Source organism: Equus przewalskii, chromosome 5 (genome assembly GCF_037783145.1).
Source record: "Equus przewalskii isolate Varuska chromosome 5, EquPr2, whole genome shotgun sequence".
NCBI classification, from domain to species: domain Eukaryota; kingdom Metazoa; phylum Chordata; class Mammalia; order Perissodactyla; family Equidae; genus Equus; species Equus przewalskii.
In genome coordinates this window covers 52,510,983-52,523,545 of record NC_091835.1, presented here as the reverse complement: position 1 = coordinate 52,523,545, position 12,563 = coordinate 52,510,983, and the positions used below count along the sequence as shown (strand labels likewise).

At 36.9% G+C, this 12,563-nt stretch overlaps 1 protein-coding gene across 18 annotated transcripts in view; it reads left to right on the top strand.

The window, feature by feature from the left end:
* Positions 1-12,563, top strand: part of LMNTD1 (lamin tail domain containing 1) — a 369,630-nt gene that overhangs the window by 64,397 nt on the left and 292,670 nt on the right. Inside the window, exon 9 of one of the 18 annotated variants that reach the window (XM_070619343.1) lies at positions 1,109-1,334. The exons of the other annotated variants lie outside the window; for them this stretch is intronic. The gene's annotated coding sequence lies outside the window, so the exon portion shown is untranslated. The remainder of the gene's footprint in view (positions 1-1,108; positions 1,335-12,563) is intronic. 18 annotated transcript variants of the gene reach the window in all.

Sequence of the window (12,563 nt, the reverse complement as noted above, 5' to 3'; positions counted from 1 at the left end):
CTGCATTCTGGAAATAATGATCCAATCTGGCAGAAAACAAGCTGAGTTATGTCAAATTGGGGTTTGGGTAGGGTTAGATGTGACTAATCCTTTATTACTTTAAGGGATTAGAAAATAAGATCTCCTTGCTTTTTAAAAATTTTCACTCAAGTTCTTCAAAGATGGATCTTGATCACCATTAAAGCTCCTGCCATGGTGACCATGCTTTGAGATAACTCAGAGGAATGAGCCAGCAAGATATCGCCTTTCCAGTCTCCTCTAGTATAACAATTAGAATGTGAATCTGAGCCAAGAGAATTATAACAATTGCACAGAGTCAAATGACAGGAAAACCAGGTTTTATTCCTCACACCTCGACTGTCATTTGTGAACCCCTGTGGAGAGTCTAGAGACTGTGAAGAATGTCATAAATTAGTGCAGATGATCTTTATGCAAAGTGGACAGAGGTGTGGAATCGCTGTAAAAAGAATATTTATCTAGTAATTTGAAAGTCTTGTTTGAGATGTCAGTACACGTAGAAAGACAAATTGGACAGGCTTGAAAGTTCCAGTTCAGCTAATTTACCATAGCTTGTTAAGTTGACCCTAAATAGGGGGAGATCGATTATTTCCAGTTGCGGTTCTATGGTATCATTAGAACAGCCGGATTTGGCCTTTGTGTCATCTGTTAAAACGGGTGGTGTGTGGAAATGATGAGGCCTTGTTAGCCATAAATCAGATTATAATGAAAATCTGAAGTCCCAGTATAATGCCTGTTGTTAGTTGCAATGAGATTTTGATAAAACACAAAGCCTATTACATCTAAAGGATGAATACCATGTTATTAATCAGAATTCCAGCTGCTGTTAATTTCTATTTTTATATTTAATTTTTGTTAATTAAGGAACAGTGTATTTATTCAGAGAAAAGACAATACTTCATTAAATAGCTGTTTCATACAACCGAAAAAGGAAGATTATTTGACACCAACTGTGGCAAACAGCATGTATTCATTTGAGAAAGTATTTGGGGGGAAATCTTTGCCTACAGAATATTGAATAGAGTGTTTATATATATATATTTATTGCTTGTTCTCTGTTCCTCTGGAAATCATTAAACATTTTCTCCAGATGAGGAAGCCTGTTATCTCTATTTCTTCATGAATTATTGAAAAAAATGATCCAAGTAACACTTCAGGTGTCAGTTCCATGCTAGGATGATGTACAGTGCAATCCATTGTGACCTTGAGGTGAATTAACTCAACCCTGATGAAATTTGTTGAAGATAAAATTGGGAGATGCAGTCAAAGCATGAAAAATGCAAAAGAACCTGATTAAGTTTTCTTCCTCTAAAGAGGTGAGATTTTATGTGTAAGAGCTACAGTGATTTACGTTCAATACATATTTGTTGTACTCAAAATTGTAAAAGCGAAATATTTTTGAAAACATAAGGAATTCATATAAAATTTGGAGAAATGATATATGTAAGTAAAATGACTCACAACATATTCAGTGGCAGACCATACCTGTTCATAGTTCATAATACTTTATATGACTGAGGTATATATGTATATTTTTTAGCTTTGTAAGATAAGAAAATTTGATACTATGCTTTGAGTTATATGTATTTTAGCTATTTTTGGAGAATCAAAATATTGGTGGGTGTAGCTGTGGAACTGGCACATTTGTTTTCCATGCTATTGGGAAAATAAATGAAATATTGGGAGAAAATATTTACAAGTTATATATTACACTTAGTAGAAAAGAGTACCTACAAATTATTAAGAGAAAAAACAATCCCATTGAAAAATGGACAAAAGATATGAAGTAATATGAAAAAAATATTCAACCTAATTATCAGTGAAATGTAAATTCAAACAAAAATGATATATGATACTTTGCCCATGGAATTGGCCAAAAAAATGTGTAATAGTCATTGGTGGTTGGTGAGGGTATGGGGACATGAGTGCTGTTGATGGAAGTATAAAATGGTATAGCTTTTCAGAAAACAATTTGACTATTTAAAAAGGGTAAATATATATATCCTCTAACCTCACAACTGGACTTAGAGAATTTATCCTATAGAAATATTCATACACATGTGCAAAGATATATGTATGTAAATGTTCACTGCAGGCTTGTTTATAATACCAAAAAAGGGTGATATCTCAATGTTCATTTGTAGGGTAATGATGACAAAAATTATGGTTTTATAAACTGCTATGAATTCATTAATCAGGTAGCTTGATATTAACAGACCATATAATTTGTTGTCCAAACTAGGCTACTTTGATAATAAAAGAGGGCACTATTAATAATTAATCCAAGAAAATAGGATAAACCTGGACGTATGATTGCTGAACTCAGTATGCACTGACATGGAAAAATGTCCAAAACATTGTTAGGTAAACAAAGCACTTTACAAAACTATCTATCTAGATTCGTTTTTAAATCTTCCAGAACTAAAACTCTGGGTGTGCATATTTGTATAAGTGCATAGAAAGAGGCATGGAAAAATACATGCCAAACTACGAATATTTGTTACTTCTGGGGAGAAGCCTGAAACTGGGGAGAAAGGCGAAGGTAAATGTGTTGTTTTAAACTCTATCTATGTCTGTATTAATTGATTTTTTTTACAATGAGCAAGCATTTATGTATTACAAAATCAAATAGCAATAAAACTCTTTCAAAAATTAAGACCATTAAAAAGAGTCTTTGGATGCATGACCCAATAATTTATTTTTGTTAATTGTGATGATTACTTCAGCTGATATGTTCCCTCCAAGTGGAGACCATAAGATGTCTAACTACAAAGCTGAAGGCCATGGAATCACTTTCAACAAAACCTTTTCTCCATAGTAATGAACAATGAGCATTTTCTTACCAGACAGAAGAGAAAGTTGCAGTTATGACTAAGCACAGACTCTGTGTTATGGTAAAGAATCTAACACAATTTTATAGTCATTAAATGTCAGGTGAAGATCGGTTATAAATTAATCATTCTTATGAACTAAGGCCTATTTATAGTGCCTTATACAAAATGCTGTGTTGATGGAAACAGTTCAGACTATATCTGACTTTACTAGCGGCTTCCTGATGGAAAAAACAATAACTAACTGCAGGGTTCTTTCCATGGTAATGATTTCGCAGTCAATCGGTCAGGTCTCTGGAACACCATGACTGACGGTCATGCTGTCATGTCTGTTTATTCATGTGGTTTCTACCATGTGCCTGGCACTGTTCTAGGCACTAGAGATACAGAAAAACGTTAAAAATTCCTGCCCTCTTAGAACTTACTTTCTAGTTGTGGGAGAGTGGGAGATGGATACTAAACAAGATAAATAAAAGTTTATTAGATTGTGATGAGTGTTATGGAAAATATAAATTGGGCAGAGAGTGCTGAAGGGGAGGGATATTTTATTTTTAAATAAAGAAATAAAGTAAGGGAAAGACCTGAAGGAGGTGAGGGAGCAAGCCAGGAGGATAACTGGGAAGCAGACGAGCAAGTGCTCAGTACCCAAGCGTGCCTGGAGACTTTGAGGAACAGCAAGGAGACCAGCACGGCCGCCCCAAAGTGACTGAGGGGAAGGAGTCGTAGGACTTGAAGAATTGAGGTCAGAGTCGGGAGCCTGCTCTTGTAGAGCCATGTGGATCTTTCTAAAGACTGGTTTTTACTCCGAGCACGATGGAAAGACACTGAAGGATTTTAAGTGGGAGCGAGATGATTTAACTTAATTTTAACAGGATTGCTCTTCAAGCACTTTCCTCTACCAACTGCTTTCATCCATTTAAGAAGCCCCCTCACTAGGGTTCTGAATGATTATTAAATTCTTTTATAGTATGTACTTTCAGGTAAGAGTTGATAAGAGGTGTTTTAAAAATGTACATAGATTTAGATCTTAGTCTCAAAAAACCACAAATGAAAATAGCATTAGACAATTTTTATCTAGTCCGTGGAACAAGAAGCCCGACAGGTTTTACTCACACACACATACTTAGATTCTAAGGAGAAATTCGGAACAATAGGCAGGTTGTCTAGAAATTGAGAGAGATCAGATCTTTAAATCCATCGCCTTTTTTTACCACCATCTCTGCTGCCTCAGCCTTCGTTCAGGACAACATGTTTTCTTCCCTGAGGGATTGCAGTAATCTCCTCCTACCTGGTTAGGGTCCTTTGAACTAAACTTCCTTTCTGTCAAAACCATAGTTCAGACGTCATTTCTTTTCTAAATTACTACAACAGCTTCCCCGAACCTGTTTTTCTGCCTGCATTCTTGCTCTGCTTTCAGCATATTTTCAATTGTATTATCACAGAATGTTTTCTGTTATGGAAATGCTATTCTCAGCTAAAATGTTTCAGTGGCTGTGGAGAGGGTTCAAGGTTAAAGTAGAACTCCTTAAGATGCGGAGAAGCTTAATGAACTTATCTAGTTCTGCCTATCTCTATCTAGTCTGCTGACCTCATCTCACAATATCTACGCCCATCTTTAAAGAACTATTTACAGCTTCCTGAATGTGCTATGGTTTCCCTTAATTCCATGACTTTGCACATGCTTCTTCCTTGGTTCACTTCTACTTGTCATTCAAGACTCAATCCATGTGCCTCTTTCGGGACATCAGTGTTGCCTGCCTTTTCTATATGCAACCACAATACTTTTTGTAATGATTAGAGCTGTTGATTTCCTCCATTGGTTTATATACTATTTGAGGGGGGAGTCTAAATATTATTCACCTTTGTATTTCCAACACCTATGAGGTAGCAGGTGATAAATAAATGATAAGGGAAGTACTATGAAGAAGAAAGTAAGAAGGGAAGTAAGGAGGGAAGATTGGTAGGTTAATATAAACATAACCTCTGTCCCAGATTATAGAGAAAAATAGAATGAAGATGCCAACAATTGACTGAAGTTGTGTGAGGCAAAAGAAACTGAGTCAGCCCTCTCCCTTGGCCTAGAGCTTTTTAGCTACTTAAAATAAATCGGTATATTGAAGCAGAACTTGCAAGTTATGGCTGCTGTTACTATCATAAATCACTGGTGTTTCAAAGATATTTACAACACATACACACATCTGTTAGATCTACATTTTTTTCTTAAAATTCCAAAGAATATGAAGGCATCACGGTGGCCTCTTGATAGGTCAGACTAGAGGGAGAGTTGCTCATCTAACTAATAGCTATTGCTACACTGATAGAAGATCTTTCAATCACCCTGGGATTCCCGTGCGAGGGTCTGCAAAGGAGATATAGGAAAGCACTTCTTCTTGTGACAGTTAAAGTCTGTGACAGTTCAGTGGAGTTGGGCATAGATAACAAAATGCATTCATTTGGTTTAACAAATGTTTAACCAGTTACAATGGGCCAGGTGCTGATCTAGGTACCGGAGATACAATTTTAAGTTAAACAAAGTTGCTGCCCCCATGTAGCTTGTATTAGAATGTCTTCAATTTCCATTCTATAATGAGCATGGGAGCAGAATTGGTGTGAGACCAAAAGATTCAACTGTTCTGGTTGACCCTTGAAAATGTCAGGGAAGCAGAAGAAATCTGGAGCTTAGCTTTCTGTCGCATCCCTGGCAATTTTCCTGTAGAGCCTGAACTGAACTGAGGAAACTTCGTTCAGACCAGTTTCTCCTGTGGGTGCACTGCTTCTCTCCTAAAACGGAGATCTATTTACTTTCAACACAACATTTTGCAATTCTGCTTTGCCTAAATTCCTTCTCCCATATGTGGTTTTTGGTGTTTGTGTTGGAATTTCCAGAAACTCTTGTTTTTAAAATTTTCATCTTCATGAATTAGGCCACTTTATATTTGTTAAAATACTTGAAAAGAGAATGATATTACTTCCAGCTAATAGAGTGACATATTGAGGACATATTAAACTTCCTTAGTGTATATTGAATTCAACAAGAAACTCAAAATGCTAAATAACCAATAATAACTAAGTTACAAGGTAAATGAGTAGTCTGTTAATAGTAATAAATAATAAGAAATAGTAATAGTAATAGAAATAGTAATAAGAAATTGTTTGTCACGTTTTGCCCATTATTCCTTTAGCATTCACAAATATTCAATGTAAAAATCCAACTAAAGTAGCCAGTTGCTAGGTCATCATCATAGCAATAAATAGAAGTTATAGACCATGTGTTAAATTAGTGAAGGGGTACAAAAAACTGGTCAATTCAGTTGGAAGCATCTGAAGTGACATTAGTTTTAGTCTTTGTCTAATTTCTAGGGAAGATCTGGTGGGATAGTGCCAAAAAAAGATTCAAAAGAAGGATTTAGAACTAGGGTCATAAATAGTGAAGTGTGCTGAAGCTGGTGTTCTTGGCCTAAAGGACAACTTTATATTACATTACAATATATTTTTCAGTTACTATTTTCTATTATTCTTTCTATTATTTTTCTATTACTGTTACTATTCTATTTCTATTACTAATATTTTCTATTACTATTACTGTAAATATATTTTCCCACTACTAGCCTGTTAAGACAGATCAATGGATTTTAAAAAAATTGTTCCCAATTTTACCTCTTATTTGAAAGAATGTTTAAGACAAGATGCCCCAATTATTTACGTCTCATTAATTTCTCAACTCAGCAAATTTTGCACCCAAGACCTTAACAGTTGCCCATACTTATGTTTTAATAAATCTTCTCTCTTGGGCTCAGACTGATACTTCTTACAGCTTATACGGCGCCTCTGCTTGAATAGCCTATAGCTAGCTCAAAATATATGTGCAAAATCTCTATGTGCAAACTTGCACTCCTTATCAACAGCCCAACACGCAAACCTCTTCCCATCTCCTGAATTCTTAATCTCAGACCTCACCGTCCATCAGTCGACCCATAACCAAACTCAGAATCATTCTTGAATCCTAGCTGTCCCTCATTTCACATATCCTAGTAGTCAGAGAACCCTATCGACTCTAACTCTAAACTCTCTCCCATCTCTGTATTCACCTCTTCATTACTACTGATGTTGCCTCAGTTTAGGCTTTGTATGTGTGTTTGTACCTCAATACTTTTGCACAAAATCCTCTGTCTGCTGTGTGCACTTTTCTCTCTTGCCTGTCTGGCAGACTCCTACTTATTTCTAAAATCTCAGATTTTCTCTTCTGTAAAGCCTTCTTACTTGCTTCTACTACTCTGCTACCCATCAGACTTAGTCACTTCTTCCCTGCCGCTCCCCTATCTTTTGTAACATACTTTTATGCAATACTTAGCAATTAAAATTCTAGACACTATAGCCACACAGTAAAAAAATTACTGTAAAATTTAATAAATTAATTTTTAACATCTCAGCCTCAGAGGGTGCTAAATAAATATTTGTTGGATAAATTAATGAATTAATTAATGAAGCTGACAAGTTAACAAATTGTTCATTCTTGAGCAGAAAAAAGACACTGACAAAAGATTAGGGAAACATTTTCAGGGACTGTGAGGTTTTAGGCAGGAAACTCGTGGGGTATAGGCCGTGTTTCCATTGCTTCTCTTTCTTTGGAGTAAGGCATTTGAAAGATAGAGAAACCTCTGGGAAGGGAACTTACGGACAATGCAGTCAGTGTTGATGAAATGGGCTTAGATACCTGGACCATGACTTAATATCCTGGAAAGATAGGCTCTTGGCTAGAGTGGTATGCCTATTGCAAAATGGGGAAGAGCAAATATGTTTTCCCAAAGGTTAGCTGACATGTTCAAGAGGGCTCTACATTGAAAATGTAGAGAAAGCAAAATAAACTCTCAGATAAAGCTATGATGCTGATTCCTTTGGAGGAGAACAGAAAGGACATGGAAAGAAAAATAAGGCGGAAGGAGCTTCTCCGTGATGCACATCAGAAAATAATTAGAAGAAACTGAAAATATTACTTAGACATTCAAATACCAAAACAAATGTAAGACACATGGGTTGTAAATAAAATGAATACACATTATGACATGTATACATATATAGAAGCTAATGGGAAATACTAAGACTTGTTGGAAATATTTTCAGGAACTAGTTTATCTCATGCATCAAATAAATAAACAATAACTAACAATTTGATAGGAGGGAAGGTATAACAGTACAATATGTCAAGAAGATATACCTTTAAGGAAATCCACAAAATATATACCTTACAGATGGATAAAAGGGAGAGAAATGATGTTGAACTGACCTCAGGGAGGAGACAGATGATGTGTTCTTGATATATTTTACAAAACTGGCACAGAATCAAGATACAGTAGTAATGGGGACATAATCTGGCCATCTGCTGGAAGCCTCAGTCAGCTAACAGAGCATCTGACAAGTTCTTGACTTGCTTGATGAAAATTCTCTCTCCCAGAGGGTGAAGGAAAATGTCGAAACTCATCCTAGAAGTGGCAGAACTAGTATGCTAATATTTTGTACTTTTATAAAAAGGAAAAGGAAGAATGTATCTGATTACGCATTTGATGTGTTTTTATGCTCATTTAAAAAACCTCTATAAGGACACAGAAGAAAGTGGTAAAATTAGTGGTCTCTGGGAAAGGGGACCGGAGGCTGGAGAACAGGGATATCAGAGACATTTTACTTAGTTTTACTTCAGAAATTTTGAACTATGGAATTCTGCTGCTTATTCCAAAAGATAAATTAAAATAATCAAAGACGCCCCCCCCCCAAAAAAAAGTAAGAAAAGATTCCAAAACCACATTCATTCTTGGTAACAGACAAGGATGCTTTTAAGACATAACATTTTGCATAAACCCTTATTAAACTGCTTATATTGTATTGCAATAATATAATATGAGTAGATGTCTTAAGCAACCTACCAGAGTAAGCAGAGCATTGCCTGCTGTCTGTGAAATGTCATGACACATGTGGAAGGCACACTGAGGGCTCCCTCTCTCCTGCTCATGCCTTTGCCTCCCTCTAAGTGGGGTGTGCACTTACCAAAAGTCAGTCGTGTTTGTCCTCAAAGCTGATTATGTCCCTTGGTAATTTAAAGCATGTAATTTAATTAAATTTCAAATTGATGAAATAGTAAGTGTGGAATGAAAGTAAGTTGTTGTTTCTTGAGAATGTACTTGAATACTTTGGAATGACTATAAAAATGAGTTGCTAAAACAAGTGCTATCAGAATAGGTATGAGCAAGACAGCTGTAAAAGACTGGGAAAAATCACAAAAACCTAAAGGGTTTCAGTACTCAGATACAAATGTAACAGTGTTGTTACATTTTTAGTCTATCTTAAATAAACTGAAACTAGAAATTATGATGATGTGCTGTGGCTCTGCAGGAAAGACCACGCAAAATCCCAATCAGCAATTAGAGGAAAGGACCCTATGCCTAAAGTTTGGTGAGTGAATGTGTACTTAAATGTTTAAAGTTGAAAATCATACAGTTCAGTTAGTTATGTGTTATGATTCTCTACTTTAATAGTTTTTGTTTAACCAGCTGACCAGAGACCTTATTCTGTGTTGGCCTACGCATCTGACTCTTCCACAGGACTGTCAATTTCTTTAGAAGAGGGGGCCCTATCTTGTTCATCTTTGTAACCCCTGTGCACCATGTGGATCTTAGTTAGAACACAGCAGATGATCAATGGATGTCGAGTAATGAATATGCCAACAGAAGTGAAAGTGTTGCATGTTTTTGCTTAGTCCTGATACGGGGGAGTCACCAGTCCTGTCAACAAAACTTGAGAAGGGTAGAGTGAAAACAACATGGGGGAAACTGAATTCTAGAACTGAGTGAAGAGAAAGAATATCCAGGCTAATGGAAGGAGCTAGAAAATCTCATCTTTGGTCAGTGTAAGAACTAGAGTATTGAAAGTCAAGGCCAACAGAAAATGACAAAGAAGCAAGAGGAAAAGATCAATATGTTAGGAGTTCCAAGCAAGAGTAAGTTCACTTGAAATTTTAAGACCACGCCCCTTTCAACGTTTCTCTACTGAACTTCCAGAGGAAATACTTGGAGTTTTCGAGAGATGAAATTCTGGAAACTATTTAGCTAGACCTAATTCTATAGGAGTTTGTTGGTAGGGGGAAATGAAAGATTTCTTGGGAGAAAATAACTAAGTCATTTTAGAGTTTGTGATAACCATGGATGGGGGAACTTTAGATGCACGTAAGAGACCAGAATTTCCCAAAGTGTGTTCCATGGAATACGAGATTACAATGTTACATTCTCTATACTAATTTTCTTGTTTATTTGTCCTTTATTCTCTGTCTCCCTTTCTAAAGTGCAATCTCTATGAAAAAACTGGCTCTTTTGGCCTGTCTTGCTTGTTGCCACAGGTCTATACTCTTAAATAGTGCCTAGCACATATTAGCTGCTTCAGGAATATTTATTAAATGAAGGTCTGGGGAACAGCATGGAGAGGCAGGAACTTGCACCATCCCAGAAACAGCAGGGGCAGAAGTTCACAAGCAGGATCACAGAAAAAAGTCACTATGAGGCAGGAGGAGGCAGCAATTACCGAAACTCCCACCACCAAATGGGGTACAGTATTTTCATTTCTAAACTAGAAATAAAATGAGCTCTTTTTGTGTGTGTGTGAAGAAGATTGTCTCTGAACTATCTGTGCCCATCTTCCTCTATTTTGTATGTGACCCTGCCACAGCACAGCTTGATGAGCGGCGCATAGGTCCACACCCGGGATTCAAACTCATAAACACAATCAGTGGGCCATCAGGCCGGCATCAAAATGAGCTCATTTTTTGCCTACTACAAGGCACTGTGATAGAGATGCAAGAATCAGGCATGGATGCCTTAGAGACGAGTGGTGACATTATCAGAAACAGAGAAGACATCTCTCCTTGGAAGTTGAAAAAAGCTCATTAGTTACTTTAATAGAAATTCTCTTCTGCTTTAGTTTATAGCAAAAAAAAAGTCTTAGCTGGTGAACACAGTTTTAATAATTTTTAAATATTAAAATATTTTAAATTTCAAAAATTTAAAACAAAAATTAAAATCAATTTAAAAATGTATGAGACCGGGGCTGGCCCCATGGCCGAGTGGTTAAGTTCGTGTGCTCCGCTTTGGCAGCCCAGGGTTTCAACAGGTCGGATCCTGGGAGCAGACATGGCACCACTCATCAGGCCATGTTGAGGCAGTGTCCCACATGCCACAACCAGAAGGACCCACAACTAAAATATACAACTATGTACTGGGGGGATTTGGGGAGAAGAAAAAAAGAAAAAAAAAAAGAAGACTGGCAACAGTTGTTAGCTCAGGTGCCAATCTTTAAAAAATAAAAGTATGAGACCATTTCATAGTAACTGGAGGAGTTACTATATCATTCCTCTCTAAATCACTCAAATGAAAAGACGGAATCATTATACAATCAAAGTATTCTTAATTAAAGAGATCATGTTCATATCATAATCTTTCCTAAAATGACTAAGTTGTGAAACTAAAGAAGGAAAGCAAAAGGAGTATTTCATGCCTTTGCATATATAATTCTGCAGAGAGCAGTGGCTCTCAATTCTCCTAGAATCACCTGAGAATTTGAAGGACAAAACCAACAAGCCACACCCCAGGCCAATTAACTGAGAGTCTTTGAGAGTAGGGCTCTAGCATCAGAAGGTTTCAAATGCTCCCTAGGTGATTCCAATGCGCAAAACAGCTGGGGACAATGAAACCCAGCGATGCTGTGGAGAGGAGAACAGGAGACTGGCTTTACCACCACCTTCTATGAAAGTCAAAGTGAACTATAGTGAGAAGTTGAAACTTAAATTCACATCCAAGTTTTCAAATCTGAATTCTCTAGATATGACGTTTACATGGAACTCTAACTTAGAATATTATACATTTTTCTCATTAAGGATTCAATGTACCAGAAGTTCGTTAAAGGAAACAAACCCTTCAGAAAGAATGAGAATTGGCCGTTAGAGACAGAATATCATTATGCATAAGAAATGGTCACTGTATGCCCAATCGGAATTTTTATCTTTTTAAGGTAAAGATTATGAGAAGCTGACATAGTTTGTCAGGTGAGGTTGTGAAAATTATTTCTCTACAGATACTTGAAATTAAAGTCATGTTATATCTTTTGAGTTGTTTAAATTGAGTTCTGCCTGGTGAAAGGGAGACAGACCAGATGATTTAGGGAAACTGTTTTCAAGCCAGTGGGTTTATTTATTTTATTTCTTCATCTGTGATTAAACTTTACTGGAGGATCTTGAAATTGGGTTGATGGTGTCCTGCACAGCAACCGCATGTTCCATTTTTAGAAAGATGGCTAACTGGCTAACAGGCCGCCCAGTGTGGATGTGGACAGATGCCCGTTCTCTGCCTGCTGTGACAGTGTGGCCGGCTTCAGTAAAGGGACGCTCTGTTTCCTTATTTAACTTCTCCCCTCTCCTGTCAATCAGCTTTACCTACACCATCATCCGTCCTCTGGGCCACTATACCCCTCCTCTAGACTGAATACTTCATTATGTGACAGGAACTCACAATACCCCTACAATATAGATACTGTTACTATCTCCACTTTCTAGACTAGAAAGGAGGGTCATGGAACTGTAAGACAACTTTTCCCAGTCAGTCAGCTAGTGAGTGGTCAAGCTACCCTTGGATTTAAGGTTGCTCTGACCCAGAAGGCCAAGCTCTTAAGCACTATATT